Source organism: Aquila chrysaetos, chromosome 11 (assembly GCF_900496995.4).
Source record: "Aquila chrysaetos chrysaetos chromosome 11, bAquChr1.4, whole genome shotgun sequence".
NCBI classification, from domain to species: Eukaryota; Metazoa; Chordata; class Aves; order Accipitriformes; family Accipitridae; genus Aquila; species Aquila chrysaetos.
In genome coordinates, this window is record NC_044014.1 from 14,287,528 (window position 1) to 14,301,164 (window position 13,637).

At 45.8% G+C, this 13,637-nt stretch overlaps 1 protein-coding gene across 3 annotated transcripts in view; it reads left to right on the plus strand.

The window, feature by feature from the left end:
- The window catches only part of SH3PXD2A (SH3 and PX domains 2A), a 269,014-nt gene that overhangs the window by 31,393 nt on the left and 223,984 nt on the right, over positions 1 to 13,637 (plus strand). The gene's annotated exons all lie outside the window — the stretch shown is intronic.

Sequence of the window (13,637 nt, forward strand, 5' to 3'; positions counted from 1 at the left end):
TCCAGGATGTCTGTTCCTTCCACCTGAGGCAGAGCAGGGAAAATCCTGGAGCTTGGCTTGGTGGCGTTGCTGAGGGCAACCCCTTTCATTTAACAGTCTGCATCTGCTGGTGTGTGGGCAAGGGTTTATTTTTACCTGGGGACCTCCTGGTGGAGAGCCAGCTCACGTCAGCCGGCTACAAACAGAGTCGGGCCCATGGAGATTGTGGGGCTTGAACCCGGAGACCTTCCTTTGCACCTCACCTTTATTTGCATGGCAGCCTGTCTGCTCCTGGTGCAGAGCGGCGCAGGGAGGCGGATGGAAAAGGAGGCACTCTGCTAGAGCATGGGATGCTGTGGCTCTTATCAGAGCCCGCTGACAGCACTCGTCTGTGAATCGGGTGATTTTACGTCCGTCTTCATGTTGTTCCAAGGCAACGAGTGGTTTATATTTGAAAAGTATTAAATTAATGTTATTGAAGCCTTAAGAAAAGGCATACTGGGCCAAGCCCTGCTAGTTTTGCTCACATTTCACAGGGCTGAGGAGGGTGAGATTCGATCCTCTTTGGACGTATCTGTACTCAAAGGGCGGTTGCGGGGGAGAGAAAAGAGGCAGGGGAATTACAACACTGAAAAAAAATCCTAGCTCTGCCCTGAGCCGTTTTGCAATAAGACACTTCAGGGCGTGAGTTATGATGCTGTAATTCACACCTCATGCGTTTTGTGGCATTCAGCTGACTGCTTCATGCCCTGCACACGTAGTGTGAATGATTACGGCTCAGCTTGCCCCCAGCTGGCTCAGCCCTCAAGTGGAGATGGCTGCATTGAGATGACTGCAGGACTTGGCTCTCTGTCCGCTGCTTTTTATTTCGCCTTTCCCTTTGGCAACCAAAGCTGTGGCTGTTTGGGGTGGGCCTTGCATCTCCCTAATCCAAGCCAACTTTGGTGTATCCTTACCTGTAAGCAGACCCCTGGTCCTAGCAAAAAACCTAGCAAAAAGGACATGTTAGGTACTATAGAAGCTGCATGTCGCTCTGTTGTGTCTGCACTGCTCCTGTTACCTGCTGGAAACATTTGGGGCAGTAAGGGTTGGTGCCTGGGAGCAGCAAGCAAGGTTTGAAGTCTGAAATGGGTCAAGAAGTTGTTGACCACATCCATCTTTATCTCAGTCTTCTGCTTCAAATCCACTCTGTAAGAGCAAATGCTTAGGGAAAGGATTTTCAAATCAGATCATTATTAATGAAAGGCTTGGCAGGAGATGCATTCATCCTGCAGCTCGCTTCAGGGATGGAGTAACCCATTTGCTGCCCCTGGGTGGGACAAAAGTTGTTGCTTGCTTGTCTGTCTCTCAGGACACCTGCGGGGTGGCAGAACGTGTCTGTGCCCTTCGGCCAAACGGACTGTCCGACCCATCAGCCCCATCGTATGTCTGTGCCTGGGGGTGTGCTGGCAAAGCAGCTGCATGTTGAGAGTGCTGCTCTGAAGCCGGCAGCTGAGCCAAGTCAAAGAAGAAGCATCTCCTAAAAAATGCCTGTCCTCTTCCCAAATTCCATAAGCACGAGTTACTGCCTGTCCAAGGTCACTAAATGCACTGACTTTGATCCAGGCTGTGCCCGCGTGGGCCCTTGGTGCGCTGGCAGTCAGGCCCGGCCTGCTGTCAGGATGCTGTTTCATATCATTATCTTTGCATATCTGCTTCATGGTAAATTATAGTGGTGCCTCCAGCTCCTTCCTGTTTTAGCACTTCATAAATTGGAATTTAAAATAGCTCTTGGGACCCAGGTTAAAAACTTTGAATCCTCTGAATGAGGATTGGAGTCAAATCCTCATTTTTTAAAAGGGTCTGGCACTTGGAAGTGTTACATCAGTAGCAGTTGGACCCAGTGGCTGTGACAGAGACGTATGGTGTTCAAAAGTCCCATCAAGCAGAGCAGCTGCATCCAAGTGATGCTGTGCCAGAGCTAACGTGCCCTGCAAAGATGTAGGGATCTTTGGTATGAGTGGGGCTGACCCAGCCACGCTGCTTTGTGGACCACCATGGACTGACAGTGCTGCGTCATGGAGGAGACACAGGTCAACGTCAATTTGGGCATCTCTGCACCATGTAGACCTTTCCTTACTGTACATCTGCCTTAACTTCAGCTTTGTAGACATTAGATGTCTGTCTAGCATAGGATCCTCCTGCAGGCAGAGGAAGAGGCACCTCCAGAGATGGATGTCTGCCCTAGCCACATACCTAGAGAAGGATCTGAGATAAGTAGCTTTGACCAGTTTGAGATCCCAACTTTGGGATGCATAAAACTAGGACTTTTTCCCCAAAATCCTGCCTAGCAAATTCCTGCTGTCTGCAGATGCTGTATGTGTCGAGTGCAGCTGTATTAGTTCTTGGAAGCCTGCTGTTACAGACAGTAATTTTTCTGGGCTTTGGGTGGTCACTTAAGCAGATTTAATAGAGTTTCTCTCTGTGGAACATTAATAATTCCCTTTAAGTGGCTAAGAGTGGGAGAATATTCAGGCTTGGGGACTGAAAGGAAGAGGTTTGTTTATTGTTCCAAGGCACTCTAAACCCTGAATTTGACAGAAATGTAAATGCATGCAGCCATTTTGCTGATTCGTATTTTATTACTGGTTTTGATAGAACATATAATATAGGCATGGCCCTCAAAGGCTTATTTCTAAGGTGACACATGCTGACTTGCAGCCACACACTCTCCTTCCAAAAATGAGTAACTCCCAGGGTATGTGTGGCTTGTGACTGGGTTGTGATAGGTAAATGAGAAGGAATTAGTGTGGTTGCCATCACTGCCACCCCTGGCAGCTCTGACAGAAAGTGCATTACGAAACAGCAGTGCATGTCTGCAGAGAAGTGGAGTTTATTATGGGGGGAAGCTGTGAGAGTGACAAAGCCCAGCCCAGAGTGATTGAAAATCCCTGGGGATGTTCTTCTCCCCCGCACCAAAAGGGTCCAGGCTTACGGCAGGGAGCTAAGACGATGGCTTGTGCCAGTACGTGAGCCAGGTGTGGGGGCTGATATGGTGATCGTGGCCGTTGGCAGTATGGTTACAGCTGATGATGATAGCTGCATCCCCAAATTTTACATCCTTATAGGGGTGTATCTCCTTTGTACCCCATGTACAGTCTGGGGAGAAGCAGGCTGGTTCGGTGGGCAGTGCAGGTCAGTAGCACAACGTGGGGACTTTTTCCTCTGGCTGCAGTACAGTCTGGAGATTCATCTCCCAGCTCCTCAGCTGGAGACAAAGTTAGACAGTGTGACTGTCCAGCAGCTATCCCTGTGCCCAGCAGTTAAATATATTTTCCTACCATAGGATCCTTATATTTGCAGGTTTTAAAGGGGGAGTGATGTTTTGAGCAGAAATGCCCAAAGCACAGTATTGCTCCAGGCTGAAAAAGCATCTCTTCCGTATCCCTCTATCCCAGCAAGGCAGAGCAATGCCTGCCCATCTGCAGAACCTGCAGCCCAGTGTGCCAAATAAACGTGATCTGGAACCCGGTGAGGACGGCTGCATGTGTCTCTGCCTGTGTGTGGCCCAGGCTGCAAATTGCAGAGTTGGAGAGGGATAGGTTTACGCTGTCCATGATAGTCCTGTGTGTCTGGGGCGGGAGAGGGTGTTCCTGCAAGTGGGAAGGCAGGAAGCCAAGCGTGGGAAAAGGAGGGAAAAGGAGGATGATTGTGAGAAGAGTAGGAGGGAAGGAAAGGGCAGAGACAATAGTTCAACTTAGCAAAGAGGCAGTGATTGAGGGTGCAAGGATTTGGCAGAGTATCCTCCTGAAAACCCTGAAGTTCCACAGGAAGAAGGTAATTTTGTGTTTAATTCAGTGCCATGCCCTGACAGGAGGGACTCTGTTCTGTGCAGGACTCTTGCATCAGTTTTCCTGCCTTGGCCAGAAGGACTGGGGGGAGTAAGGTGGGTGCTCCATGTTTGCCTCTTCTTTGGCATATCACAGTGCAATAATTCAGGCGTTCTTTGCAAGACTAGGACACAAAATCATTTTCTTCTTTCAGTCTTCTTCCCACAAGAAACGTGGATTTCTCCGAAGCCTGAAATCAAAGGTCACTGCAGTGAAAGACATCTTTCCAGTGACTTCAGCATTGCATCTTTCTGAGGTTGTGGAAATTTGTTCCCTTCTTCCCAAGAGTTGGTTTCACGTTGTCAGGATTGTCCTGTAGAGAGCAAACACATTTAATCTTACGTATATATGGTCATGCAGTATAATCAAAGATCTACATGCATTGCATGTTTGTTGAATGATATTTATGTTTTGAGGATAGGTCCGTTTTTCAGTCACTCTTCTAGCATTTTGCAATTCAAATGCAAATATTCATCTGTCAATGCGTTATGCTGGCAGTTCTGTGATGCCTTGCTGGTTGATCTAGTTCATTTCACCTCAAGTTTTATCCTTCAGTCGTGCATGAAAAATATAGTTGCACAAACTGTATAGAAATTAGAAGAGTTCTTCAGAGTTGTTTTTTGTCAGGGATTGTAGATCACACTTAAAGTACTGTACCCCTCAAGTCTGGCATTGTGAATGCGAGGGTCTCTTGGTTTACATGAACTTTTTGTTTCCCTCTACTCAAAATGAGAAGAAAAAAAAACTATCCCACTATTCTATGGCAAAATCCCAGGAGAATTTCCATTATTTGGACTAAGAATGTCCCAGAGCTTTGTCATTGTTCTGGAAGGGCCTGGAGGAGTTTTGCTCCCTTTCCCAGGCCCTTGCTTTGCTTTTCCAACACTGCATCTGGGGGTCATATGTAAGGTTACAAATCAAAGCCGGAAGATTTGCATGCTAATATAAACTACATGCAAGTGTTGGTGCAGAGCAGGAATCCTGAACATGAGAAGCTGAAAGGGAGGTTGGGTTTTAGCAATGCCCCTTTGCAATTGTAAGGCTGACTGCGCAGGGAGCTTTTGTCATTTCTGTAAGTAAGGCTACATACCTACGGTGTGCAAAAAATCTGCTCTGTGCCTGTACATGAAACAGGGTCGGCAATATCATGGTGTGCTCTGTCTTCATGTGGCCACAAGCCGTGTATGCTCTAGCACTGTATACGAGCTCTGTAGTTGGGAAAATGTATCAGTACAACCTTGCTGGTACAGTGTAGATGGGCCCTTATTCTCATTGCTGAAAGAAAGGTACTTGGAGAGATCTCCTGCAGGCATAAGTAACTGTGCAAAGATGTGTGAGATTTGGTGTTAACTGGAAAACAGTGATTTCTGGATCATACTTTCTCTCTCTGTGTCTCGTCAATCTTGATGCATTTAACACAGTAGCAAGCAGGTTCTTGTTAGTTCTCATTTGACCAAGCTATTGCTGTACCCCTGGCCCCAGGGCACTTGATGACAAAAATCCCTTTGCCTTAAATAAGAGCAGAGCTCTACTCATCCTATTTTGAACATCCCCCAAGTCAATTCCTCTTGTGCCAGAATCAGTTCAGCTGCTTCTCTCTGAGGTCTCTCTGATTTGACAGCATCCTTCTGATATTTTAGCAATTCCACTTTCATGTGAGGTTTGATCCAGCACCATGAAGGGAATGAAACTGTTCCTGCTGGCTTCCGAGGGTCTGATGACTCTGTAATGGCAGTCAAAAACAGATGCAGGTTGCACCCATTTGGACCAGGGCTGGATTTAATTTACAAACATTACCCTCATCTGAATGGTGCCAGCATTGACCAGACAGCAGAGTGATCTCTTACAGCTGAAGCTACAAAGGTGTCTTATAAACTAAGTAGAGATTTTAAAGGAGCTCATAGCTGGCCTCAATACTTTCCTATTAAAATTCATTTCAGTGGAAGAAGGATGAAGCCAGTTTTGAGTCAATTTTTAAGATCCGTTCCTGTGTAGAGAATTAGGGCTGGGGAATGAAATTATCTTCATTTTTAAAAATAATTTTTTAAAACGGCTGTTTTCCCTTTGTGTCTATCCTTTACCCTGTGACTGACTACTATGGCTGTAAGAGATGAGAAGTGACTGGCTAGAGGGGCCTCCACCTAACTTCCACATCCAGCACTGGCACTGAGGAGTTCTACATTGAGCCATACTCTTCAGGGGTGATATGTTTCTTTTCAGAACAGCTTCAACTACAGACCAGTTTCTAAAACCAATTTAGTGAAGTTGATGCAAATTTTGTATTCAAAATCTTTCAGTGAAACTTACTCGAAGGACTTGAAATTCAAGAGTCTATTTTGTCTGTTGATTGTTGCTTTTCCCATTTCTCTTTCTTTTTTCAAACAGGGTTCCTCTTCTTCCACCATGACTTTCTTATATTTTGGGGTCCTCATGAAACACCAACCACCTGCTGGGGAGAAAGACACGAGCACTGAGTTAAAATAGTTTATAATTCATGTGGCATCCAGATTTAAGAGGCAATAAGCTGAAAACTTTTAACCTTCAAGTGCAACTGGATTATTTTTCTTTGCTTGCCGTAGACAGCCTCTTTCAGGCCCAGGTAGGGTATTTGAAAAGCCCACAAGGGAGCCAGGTTTCACAGAGAGCCTGTATGTTCTTGTTTCCATATTATGTTTGTCACTCTGCTTTTCTAATGCTCTGTAGGCTTAGATGTTGTGTTTTCTAATCGTGTGTCAACTCTTAAATGGCAGAAACTCAGTCCTGTGGTTATTCAGCTTCACAAATAGTTCCATCATACGTGGAAAGTAAATGCAGGTGGATAGAAACAGATTGGAAACAGAAATACAGGTCCATGTTGTACTCTGCACAGATGCTCTTCCTCCCTCATGCGCATATGTAAATCTAATGAGTGGATGTTGTCTGCTTCCCCTGTCTGCTCTTTCTTGGCAGGCTAGCTGCTATTCTGCTTCCCGAAGCTGGGAGGTGGTAGCAGGGAAGTGACCAGTCTTTACTAGTCCTGTTTCTTATTCTCTTTCTGTAAGCTCCAGTTATTGGATGTGTTGGAGATAAGATAGGAGCCTTGACAGGTCTTTGACGTGACACAGGATATCAGTTAAGAAACAAAGAAAGCCCTGCTAATGCAACACAGATATTGCATGTCTGCAAGAATTAGCCATGTCATATTCTGCTGACACACCCCTAAGAATGAAGTTAAATGAAGTAATCAAACAAGCCTGGCAAGAGGTATGGAGGTAGTTTGTAACCGAGCTGCAGGGCTCCCAGCCGTTCCAGTTCTGCTGCTCTCTGGTCAAGGTATTGTCACAAATCATGGGTGGAAATTCCACTTTTTACCTTTTTGTGCTTCTCACGGCCATGCAAATGACCATGCAAAGAAATGCAGCAGGGAGGTTTTTCCCCTTTTGGCTTATTGCTCTGATTGTGTGGGACTTCTTAGCATCTTAGCAGGAAGGTGCTGGGAAGGCCTGAAGTCAGTGCTTAAAAACCCAAGTTAGCAAATGCCAAAAACCTGAGGGGTGAAGATGAGACTAAATAGAAATTTGAACCATGGGCTTTGAAACCTCATCAATGTATGAGAAAAATATGGGAGGCTAAGTATTGTCTTACTCTGCCTATGTAAACAAGATGAGCTGGATTCGTCGTTCAGACACAACCCTGTTACTTGTCTGGTCTGTACCCCTGAAGCTAGGAAACCAGCAAAAACATCTAGCCAGGTGCCTCCATACTCAAATGAGCTCCTCTTCCTGTGTTCCCAGGGATGTCTGCTGGCTGGCTTGAGGCAGTTGTTTGCTATTCTCGTTTGAGTTTAAGCACCAGGATTTGGCAAAGAGAAAGGGGTTTCATCCTGGTTAATTCTGCACCAGGAGGAAGGTCTGTGCCCATATAGGGTGCAGTAGTGGTGAGGTTTTCTAAACTAGAAAGGAACCAGCTTGAGTCTCAGAGTATGGCTGGATTCAGAGCTAGAAATGAGTTTATATTTCTTGTAGGCAGAACAGATTTGATGTGATATGGCTGAAAGGAGAAGCAGCATTAATCCTCTTGCATTGCTGTTCAGACCTGAAACAAGATCCACAAAAGAAAACAGTGAAGGAAGGAAAACTCTCCTATCCCTTCTTTTTTTTTTTTTCCCCCCTCTCTCCGTATGTTTAATTAGACTGTAAATTAGCTTGCAAATTGTAATGCAACCTGGAACTCCTGTGTCCTGCTTAAATTGCCTGTGTGGTGGCTGCTCACAGATGAGAACTGGCAAACACTGGGGCTGTCCAGTTTGTTCCCTCCCAGCATACTGTAAGTCTGCTTTCCTTCCAAAACTTAGGTACGTGCAACATTTGTCCATGAAACCCGTGGGTTGTTTTGGCTTTTTCTCAGTTACAATTCCCCCGTTGGTAATGGAAACGCGAGCCGGGTAGAGGGATGTCCGTGAAACCACATCTGCTTCATGAAAAAGCCAGACGTCCCGCACCTGCATGCAGCCTGCGTCAGCCCCCGTGCTTGGGACTGCTCTAAGGCACCCTGCCACAGCAGCAACCATGCCGCAAGAAGCTTTCCTGTTTGGGGCTGCTTGGGTTTCATATTTCTTCTGAGCCTCATCTCTGTTTCTCAGCTCAGTCTTCAAATTCCTGGGGCGAGAACAGCTCCAGACTGGGGTTGAAAATAGCTCTTCCTTGGCCCTGTCCCGACTGAGTTGTGGTCCCTTGGAGACCATCGTGCTGAAAGGTGACATCATTGCATGGCACCGGTGGTGGACTCGCCATGGGCTTGGGGTTGAGGGTCTGACTTCATCTCTGTGGGAATTTCCCAGGTCTCACAGTGCTTTTCAGGGCCTTTTGGATGCTGATGAGCTGGGCAAGGAGCCCACGCTACGCTCACTGGATCCAGAGTCAAACGCGATCCAAGCCAAGTGAAGGCACAGGTGATGTGTGCGGGAGGAGGGCTTACATTCTCAGTGCTTATTCCTGGGGCATTTTATTCTCCCTGCTGCCACACTGGCTCTTGTATAGGGCAGGAATTTGATGGACCTGGGGGCCCTTACCCTGGGGAAACCCTGGCTACTGGTGCCAGTGTCTTGTGGGGTGGAGAAGGTACCTAGAATCAACCACACCGCTTCTGGAAGGCGAGCAGCTTTGCTGCTTTGGCCTCGTGGGTACCGAAATTGCTGTCTCTAGGCTGTTATCACTCCAAATCTGGGTCTGGGCCAGCACTGATTTGTGCTTGTCAGAACATCTTTGACATTAAGATGGTTATGCAAACAGTAAGTCGGTGCAGTGCCCATACTCCGGTAATTTAAGGCACAGATGTATGTTGACTTTGTGAAGGGCTGCTGCTGTTTGAGTTGTTTTAATGTAAACTCCACCAGCTAAATGAACCAGCTGGAATTGCTGCAAGGCTTGTGGGAGTTGGGCTGACTTTGCACAGAAGCAGACCAAGGAGCGTTCACATGCTGAGCTGTGCTGGTGGAAAGTTTCCAGCTTACAGGCAGTGATAGCATCTGAATACAGGGGGAAAGGAGTGTCTACTCCAACTCAGTCCTGATTCACTGGAGGACAAATATCCAATGCTTTAATATGAGACATTGAGGAAGCTGACATTCTCCACGTTAAAAGGGCCTATCGTGATGGTATCTGCATACAAATTGCACCATAGTGTTGTTTTTTGCATTCATAAAACTTTCGTAGTAGCTGGTATTTACTGTAATTACTTATTAAAGGTTAACAGCACCCTCTCTTATGTGTGCAGGATATTTCTAGTCTCTGTTCTTCAATCTTGTCTTTGCCAATAGTGTATTTGTGGATGTTCTCATCTTGGTCACATCAGACTGCTCATTTCAGGCATTTATCTTCCACTCCAGCTCATCTGGCTGTAGAAAACAAAACATTAGCCTCTAAAAAGCCAATCGAAAAATCGGTCACATGAGAATAACCTGGCAGCTGGAACTGGATATTTTCCATTGAAAACAAGACATGATAAAGTCATGCCCAATGACATTTGAGTGAATGCTTTTTGTAGTAGGAAGTCATCTCTCCTCATTGCTTGGTGTAGGCAGTAAAGGGAGAGCAATAACTTCATTTTGCAATAAATTTTCTGCTCTATGGTGGGTAAAATGGAAGTTTCCCAGAGCTAGAATTAAACAATAATTAGCAGCTGATAAAATCCCCCTGACATCTTGCACCTTCTTTCATGCAGCATGAATATTAAGAGCTGCTTATCAAGCTCAGTTCCTCATTAATACTCTCCAGTTTGCACAGGCCCACTTCTTGTTTCTCTGAAGAAGGATTTATTTTAAAATACATAGCAGACTAAAAAAAGACTGGATTTGTGAAATTAAAAATTGAACATTCTTAGTGGCTGGAGCACCCAGTGATTGTGCAGTGAGTCATTTGTAATTTGTACTTCAATTATTATTTATTGTTAAGGACTTACTTTGTTAAGGATTTTTAAGGTGAAGCATTTGAATAGTAGCTGTGTTTTGACTCCTTTAAGGTCATAAACATGGCAGACACATAAAGCAGATCTTTTTACCTTAAGTAATTAATTATTGTAGTAATTTGTAATTTGCAATCATGATTAAAGTTTAGTTGTGTGCATGTAGGGACTGTAGGAAAACACTGTACTTAACATGGATAAGCTTGCTCCAAGACATGTAAGATGCTTTGATTTTTATCTTCTTTTATCAAGAAGCAGCATGCCGAGGACCTGGGACTCTCCCGTGGGCAGGACCATGTGCTGGAGTGGTGGCTCGTGTGGCTCAGTTTTGGGGAGCTGTTGGATGCTGTAGAAAGCCTTCCCTCAGCTCTGCAGGAAGCTCACGAGAGCAATCCTGGGCCTGCCGGGTGCTCGAGCGTGGGACGGCTCTCCATATTTATCTGATATTTCCTGCTGCCTCCTTGTCCCGTTGCGTTTGCATGACCTCAGGCTCCCCCAGGACTGGTTTTCTTATTCTCCCCTGGGATATCGTTGATCGCTTTCATAGTGACCCGTTTTGAGATCTGAGCAAAAAAATGACGAGGTAAGCTGATGTAATGTTTGCTGCTCATGAAAAGGTTATGGGTCCGACTAAGGCAGCAGAAGCGAATAGTCACCAGACTCAGATCTCTGAGGGAGAGAAATGTTGTATCTAAGGCTTTTCAAACCTCTAGACCTTGCTTTTAAAATCTGGCATTTTACAGATCTTTTTCAAGCAAACAGTTATTTCCCATTATTTTAAATGGTGGCTTTCAAGAGGCAATTTGATTTATGCAAACAAGCAAAGAAAATCAGTAGCCGTTTCAGATTTTGCACCTGCGTCCCACCAAGCAGATTTTTTGAGCCCATTCGTTTCTTGCTTCACGGAGCTCCAGGTTATCGTTAAAGGCTTTTCTTGCTCCTGCTGTGGTCTTCCAATGAAACAGAAGTCGGTGCATCTGCATGCAGCCTGATTAATCACTTGCTGAGCTTGAAGGGACGTAAGGCTCAAAAAGATTTAATTGCTGTTTTAAATGTGCAGCAAAAATCCTGGCTTGACTGAAGTCGGTGGCAGCTTCATTCCTGCAGAGCCTGAATTTCAGAGCTGGGGCTGTATCAGTGTGGTCCTGCTCCTGCACCTCCTCCCTGCACCAAACACATCCAACCTCTTGCCCAGAATATCCCTTTGCACCCAGCTCTGCCCCTTCTTGTGTGATGGGGGTGTTGTGCCACTTACTGCACCACTGAACAATGCTGGACTCTTAAAGCAGGATTAACTCCTGTCCGGACTCGATCTCAATCGAGCAGACTTGCAGGCTGGTAAAAATTTTGGGGGTACACAGTTTTTGTGGGTTCTGAAGAGTAGCATAGGGAAGCCTGAAGTGCTATGAAATTCAAAAAGCCTGGATGTCTGTGGCATTTGTGTTTTGTTTCTAGCTTCTGGAGAAAAGATGCATCATTAAAGAAAAAATATGATCTTTACTTGCATGTACAATATGTTTCTCCTATCCCTGTCTTGTCCCTTTTGTGAGAACCTGGGGCCAGAATTACAGTATCTGAAGTTGCTTTTGGATCCCAGTCAGCTCCCATCTGTCATGATCTGTTTTTAATCGAATGGGTTTTCCATCTGAAAGTAGCTGTCGGATAGAGAACAAGTAGAAATATTTGTGTTGTGAATTAGCTCAGAGTGAAGCTACAAACTTTTTTTTTTTTTCCCACAACAAACACATGGAAAAATATTCTTCAGTGTAGTGTGGCTGGCCTGAAAATTGGCAACAGCAGCTTCCTTCCCAGGCTCTGACTCCTCTGACTTGTCTGCGTGGGTAATATCTTTAAAGGGGACCTGAAATCTTCATGTTATGCAGTCTTATCTCACCTCCATGAAGCAGGGCAGTGCTGATGTCACCCTTGTGTATACAGCTACTGCGGGAGGGAGGTTTGGTGGCTCGGTTTTCCAGGAGAAATATGAGATGCAGCAGAGGAATAACCAGGGTTTGCTGAGAGTCCTGCTCTCACCCTGGGCAGTCTTTCCTTTGCCAACCTCGATGGTCTCAGCTCTGGTGGGAGCAGCAGATAGGTTTGACACAATAACTGAGTCTAATTCAGGCTCTTGGTCTTTACCCTCAGTGCTCTATGAAAGGCCCCAGATCTCCTTAACAGCCTGTGCTCAGCATCTCCAGTTCACAAATACCATGAAACTGGGCTGCGGGAGATGGGGAGCAAACTGCCTTGGGGACTGAATGTGGTCGTAACAAGCAGAGAGGAAAGTGAGGCTGCAGGACCTCCATGGTTTCCAGGACATCAGATGACACCTCTTTCCTACCAGGAAAGCAGAAGGGAAAAATCCCTCAGTGGTCCTTGGAAAAGCATTTTTAAGTCTGTTCTTTAACATCCCTCCAGGGGTTTTCATGCAATATCTATTATTGTTAAAAGCACAGAAGCAATTGCCCTGCATCACCACCTTGGAAGACGAGCTAGTGTCCTCGGGAAGATGGAGAAGAGGGTGATGCTTATCCATCCCCTATTGCTGGAGACAGAGAGCTTCACTTCTGCATCCGTGGCAAAAGGGAGAGCTCCTGCTGCAGCACTGGGGCTGAGGGAGGAGGGATGCTTTCCTGTTTCCCCTGCCAGATCCTTATCTCACTCCATATGTAAAACCTGGAAATTGCTTTAAAGACCCAGGATCTGGCCTAGCTGTGATTTCCATTACATTGGTGTTGCGTGGTCACCCTTGATGGCTCCATCCTGTGTTTGCTGAAGCCTTGTGTATCTGTCATCAAGGCAGCAGGACCTGCATTTGGCCTGAAGGCAAGTGTGTGAGAGCGCACAATCTGGCTCATTTTTTTCCTTTTTTTTTTTTTTTAAAAATGTTTTGGAGGTGCTAGTGTCAAAATGAAACATTTGTGTGTTTTATATATATGTGTATGTGTGTGCATGCGCGTGTGAATCATTTTTTATCACAGTTTCTGGCAAAACAGTGTTTCTGTAAGATGATTGTTTGGGGATGGACTAGGGCTGGACAAGGGAAATCCTGGGCTTGTTCTGGGCTTGTGTTGCTGTTTCCACCGATGTGAGAAAACAATGTCACTCTCACTGACCTGCTTTATATCACCTTTGAATCAGTCCGATAGGTGCCAAAGGTGCTGAGTGGTACGATGTGACTCAGCAAGGGCTGTGTGCTGTGGGGTTGAGCTGTTGTCGCGCGTGTATGGGTGTGCATAAGCAGCTGTGTTGCACGGCTGTAATCTCACAGCCCCTGTGGAGCTGAGTTCCCTTTGAATTTCCTTGTTGAACTAGAGCCATGTCTTGCCTGTGAAGGGCCATGGTCGC